The sequence below is a fragment of the Pseudophryne corroboree genome, chromosome 7 (genome assembly GCF_028390025.1).
Source record: "Pseudophryne corroboree isolate aPseCor3 chromosome 7, aPseCor3.hap2, whole genome shotgun sequence".
Taxonomy (NCBI): domain Eukaryota; kingdom Metazoa; phylum Chordata; class Amphibia; order Anura; family Myobatrachidae; genus Pseudophryne; species Pseudophryne corroboree.
In genome coordinates, this window is record NC_086450.1 from 218,123,521 (window position 1) to 218,129,300 (window position 5,780).

A 5,780-nucleotide genomic window follows, 5' to 3' on the forward strand; every position below is an offset into this window, starting at 1 on the left:
ACTGCTGTGTATGTCCAGTGATACTGCCGTAAATGTCCAGTGATACTTGCGTATAAATCCAGTCCAGTGATGCTGCAGCATATGTGCAGTGGTACTGTCGTATAAATCCAGTGATACGGCCATATATGTCTAGTTGTACTGCTGTATAAATCCAGTGGTACTGGCGTATAAATCCAGTCCAGTGATACAACCATATATGTCCAGTGGTACTGCCATATAAATCCAGTGATACTGCCGTATATGTCCAGTGGTTCTGCCGTATAAATCCAGTGCTACTGCTGTATAAATCCAGTTACAGTGAAGCCTACCGTATATGTCCATTGGTACTGCCGTATATGTCCAGTGGTACTGCCGTATAATTCCAGTGATACTGCCATATATTTCCAGTGGTACTCGCGTATAAGTCCAGTGATATTGCCGTATGCATGCAGTCCAGTGGTACTGCCATATAAATCCAGTGCTACTGCAGTATAATTCCAGTGATACTGCCATATAATTCCAATGATACTGCCATATAATTCCAGTGGTACTGGCGTATAAATTCAGTGATACTGCCATATAAATCCAGTCCAGTTGTACTTCCATATAAATCCAGTCATAGTGCCATATAATTCCAGTGATACTGTCAGATAATTCCAGTAACACTGCCATATAAATCCAGTGGTTCTGGAATATAAATCCAGTGATACTGCCGTATAAATCCAGTCCAGTGGTACTGCCGTATAAGTACAGTGGTACTGCCGTATAATTCCAGTGATACTGCCGTATAATTCCAGTGGTACTGCCGTGTAAGTCCAGTCCAGTGATGCTGCCATATAAGTTCAGGGGTGCTGTCCTATGCTGTATATTATTTGCTCCAAATAAAGAGGTTATTAATATTTAATCCAAATAATTATCACAGGGTTTGCCCTGTGTGTTGTAAAGATACGCTCTCCTGTACCACTTCCTCCTAGTGCTGAAGCTGCTGCCACTAGTCATGACATAGATGATGAAATGCCATCAACGTCGTCTGCCAAGGCCGATGCCCAATGTGATAGTAGAGGGCATGTAAAATCCAAAAAGCCAAAGTTCAGTAAAACCACCTAAAAAGTAAACTGAAATGGTCTGAGGAGAAATGTAAACTTGCCATTTACGACATGGAGTGGCAAGGAACGGCTAAGGCCCTGGCCTATGTTCATGACTAGTGGTTCAGCTTCACATGATGATGGAAGCCCTCATCCTCCCACTAGAAAAATGATTAGAGTTAAGGTGGCAAAAGCACAGTAAAGAACTGTGCATTGTAAGATGGTATCACAAATTCCCAAGGAAATTCCAAGTGCGTGGGTGGTTGCGATGCCTGACCTTCCCAACACTGGACAGGAAGTGGTGGCTCCTTCCACCATTTTCACGCCCTCTGAAAGTGATTGGAAGGAGCACCCACAGTTCAGTTTCTGATATTGAAATTGAAGATGTCACTGTTGAAGTACACCAGGATGAGAATATGGGCGTTGCTGGCGCTGAGGAGGAAGTTGACGATGAGGTTTCTGATGGTGATGTGGTTTGTTTAAATTAGGCAGCAAAGGAGATGGTTGTTATCCCTGAGATGAATAAGCCCATTGTGATGCCTGGGCAAAATACAAAAAAAGCCACCACTTTGGTGTGGAATTATTTCTCCACAAATACGGACAACAGGTGTCAAGCCGTGTGTTGCCTCTGTCAATCTGTAATAAGTAGGGGTAAGGACGTTAACCACCTAGGAACATCCTCCCTTATATGTCACCTGCAGCGCATTCATCAGAATTCAGTGTCAAGTTGTGAAACTTTAGGTAAGAGCGTAAGCATTCCACTGACACCTAAATCCCTTCTTCCTCTTGTAACCAAGCTCCTGCAAGCCACACCAACTCCCTCAACATCAACTTTCTCCTCAGTCAGGAATATCATTAGTCCTGCAGGCCATGTCATTGGCAAGACTGAGGAGTCCTCTCCTAACCGGGATTCCTCTGGAGATTCTTTGAGTGTTACACCTACTGCTGCTGTTGCTGCTGCTTCTGCTGCTGCTGTTGTTGCTGCTGGGAGTCGATCGTCATCCCAGAGGGTAAGTCGGAAAACCACTTGTACTACTTCCAGGTTGCAATTGCTTGTCCAACAGTCTTTGTGAGGAAGATTAAATATGACAGCAGTCATCCTGTTGCAAAGCGGATAACTGAGGCCTTGACAGCTATGTTGAATAGAGAATTGATGGAGGTTGTGTCCCTCCGGTTCCAAATCCCATCTAGGTTCTACTTCACTAGGCAGGCGATACCGAGAATGTACAGAGACGTTAGAAAAAGTGTCCTCAGTGTCCTAAAAAATGCAGTTGTACTCACTGTCCACTTAACCACGGACATGTGGACAAGTGGAACAGGGCAGACTAAGGACTATATGACTGTGACAACCCACTGGGTAGATGTTTTGTCTCCCGCAGCAGCAACAGCAGTGGCACCAGTAACAGCATCTTGCAAATGCCAACTCGTTCCTAGGCAGGCTACGCTATGTATCACCGCTTTCTGTAAGAGGTACACCACTGACAACCTCTTACGGAAACTGAGGGACATCATCGCACAATGGCTTACCCCAATTTGACTCTCCTGAGGATTTATGATATTGGACAATGCCACCAATATTGTGCGTGCATTACATGTGGGCAAATTCCATCATGTCCCAAGTTTTGTACATACAATTAAGTTGGAGGTGCAGAATTTTTTGAAAAATGACAGGGGCGTGCAGGATATGCTGTCAGTGGCCCCAAAAATTGCAGGCCACTTTCGACATTCAGCCACCGCATGCCGAAGACTGGAGCTCCAGCAAATACTCCTAAACCTGCCCTGCCATCACCTGAAGCAAGAGGTGGTAACAAGGTGGAATTCAACACTCTATATGCTCCAGAGGATGGAGGAGCAGCAATAGGCCATTCAAGCCTATACATCCACCCATGATATAGGCAAAGGAGGGGGTATGCACCTGACTCAAGCACAGTGGAGAATGATTTTTCATCTTGGGCAACCCTTCAAACTTGCCACATATGAAGTCAGTTCAGACACTGCCAGCTTGAGTCAGGTCATTCCCCTCATCAGGCTTTTGCAGAAGCAGCTGGAGAAATTGAAGGAGGAGATATAACGGAGCAATTCCGCAAAGTATATGGGACTTGTGGATGGAGCCCTTCATTCGCTTTGCCAGGATTCAAGGGTGGTCAATCTGTTGAAATCAGAGCACTAAATTTTGGCCACCATGCTTGATACTAGGTTTAAAGCCTACGTTGTAGCTCTCTTTCCGGCATAGGTTCAAAGACCTGCTGGTGAGAAAATTGTCAACTCAAGCAGAACGTGACCCGTCAACAGCTCCTCCTTCATTTTCTCCCACAACTGGGGCTACGAGGAAAAGTATAAGATTTCCGAGCCCACCCGCTGGCGGTGATGCAGTGTACTCAGAAGTGAGTGCTGACATTTCTTCCGGACTGAAGGACCTGCCAACGATTACTGACATGTCTACTGTCACTGCATATGATTCTGTCACCATTGAAAGAATGGTGGAGAATTATATAAGTGACAGCACCCAAGTAGGCATGTCAGACAGTCCGTATGTATACTGGCATGAATAAGAGGCAATTTGGATGCCCTTGCACAAACTGGCTTTATTTTTCCTAAGTTGCCCCCCCTCCAGTGTGTACACCGAAAGACTGTTTAGTGCAGCCGGTAACCTTGTCAGCGATCGGCGTAGGAGGTTACTTCCACAATATGTGGAGAAGATGATGTTCATCAAGATGAATTAGAAATTCCTCCAGGAAGAACTTGACTTCAGAAAGTACACAGGGACCTGTGATGGTGGATTCCAGTGGGTACGAATTAATACTCTGTGAGGAGGAGGATGTACACACTGAAAGGGGTGAGGAATCAAAGGATGAGGTCGATATCTTGCCTCTGTAGAGCCAGTTTGTGCAAGGATAGATTGATTGCTTCTCTTTTGGTGGGGGCCCAAACAAACCAGTTATTTCATCTACAGTCTTGTGGCAGACCCTGTTGCTGAAATGGTTGGTTTGTTAAAGTGCATGTCCTGTGTATACAACATAAGGGTGGGTGGGAGGGCACAAGGACAAATCCATTTTGCACCTGTTTTTCTTCTTTGCATCATGTGCTGTTTGGGAACTAGTTTTTTAAAGTGCCATCCTGTCTAACACTGCCATACAAGTCCAGGGGTACTGCCGTATAAGTCCAGGGGTACTGCCGTATATGTCCTGTCCAGTGGTGCTGTCATGTGCTGCTTCAGTCCAGTGGTGGTGTCTTGTGCTGCCATAAGTCCAGTGGTGGTGTCCTGTGCTGTATATTATTTACTCCAAATAAAAGGGTTATATACATTACTTATTTTATTATCCAAATAATTTTTACAGGGTTGCCCTGTGTGGTGTAGGGATAAGCTCGCCTGTGCTGCATATTATTATAATAGCTCAAAATAAAAGGGTTATTTTATCCAAATTGATTTCACAGGCTTTGCTCTGTGTGTGTGTGTGTGTGTGTGTGTGTGTGTGTGTGTGTGTGTGTGTGTGTGTGTGTGTGTGTGTGTGTGTGGTTTAGGGGTACACTCTCCTGTGCCACCAATATTGTGCGTTTATTACATCTGGGCAAATTACAGCATTTCCCATGTTGTTTGTGCCGCACACTTCTGTTGCTTAGCTTAGTCATACAGCTACCTTATTGCACCTCTTTTTCTTCTTTGCATGATGTGCTGTTTGGGGCCTAGTTTTTTTAAGTGCCATCCTATCTGCCACTGCAGTCCCACTCCTAGATGGGCCAGGTGTTTGTGCCACACACTTGTGTCGCTTAACTTAGCCATACAGCTACCTCATTGCACCACTTTTTCTTCTTGTTTTAGGCCTATTTTTTAAATCTGCCATCCTGTCTGACACTGCAGTGCCACTCCTAGATGGGCCAGGTGTTTGTGCCGCACACTCGTGTCGCTTAGCTTAGTCATACAGCCACCTTGATGCAACCTTTTGGCTTAAAAACAATATTGTGAGGTGTTCAGAATAGACTGGAAATGAGTGGAAATTAATGTTATTGAGGTGAATAATATAGTAGGATCAAAATTACCCCCACATTCTGAGATTTTTGCTGTTTTTATGTTTTTTTCAAAAATCATCCAGATCCAAAACCAAAACCAAAACCAAAACGCAAAAGGGTGGTTTTGGTAAAACCAATCCAGATCCAAACCATGAGCATGGAACCAGAACTAAAACCAAAACACAAAAAGTGCCCGCCGCACATTTCTAGTCTGTATACACTATTTTAATTTATTTATTGATAAAAAAAAATTGGTCCCGACAGAGAATGAATATTTTCTACAGCGTAGCTTTATTTACTGTATGCTATACACTTCAAGTTCCTGATTGACTCTCTCTGTGTTATCATTGGTTGTGTGCATAACATTACAGTTTTCGCTGGCCATTTGCTAAGAGCACACAATTACAGTACGATTACTGTACTGTACTGTGTATCCATCTGCCGCTATTCGATCTACAGTACTGGATTAGTGGAGCATTAGCCACCCAGTGGTGAATATGTGCATTGCATGCTGCGTATGTTGTCGCACCTCAACGAGCCTCTCTGTGCAACAACTCAACAACCTGAGCTATAGCTAAGGCAAGATAGATACTCCGTTTAGGATGAGAAACTGCAACGATGAGGGAGGCTCCATCTGTGTTTGCTAGTCATCATCATATATTTGTATTCATTATTTTGTAAGACCTTCTTCCAGTCTTCAGAAGTCTG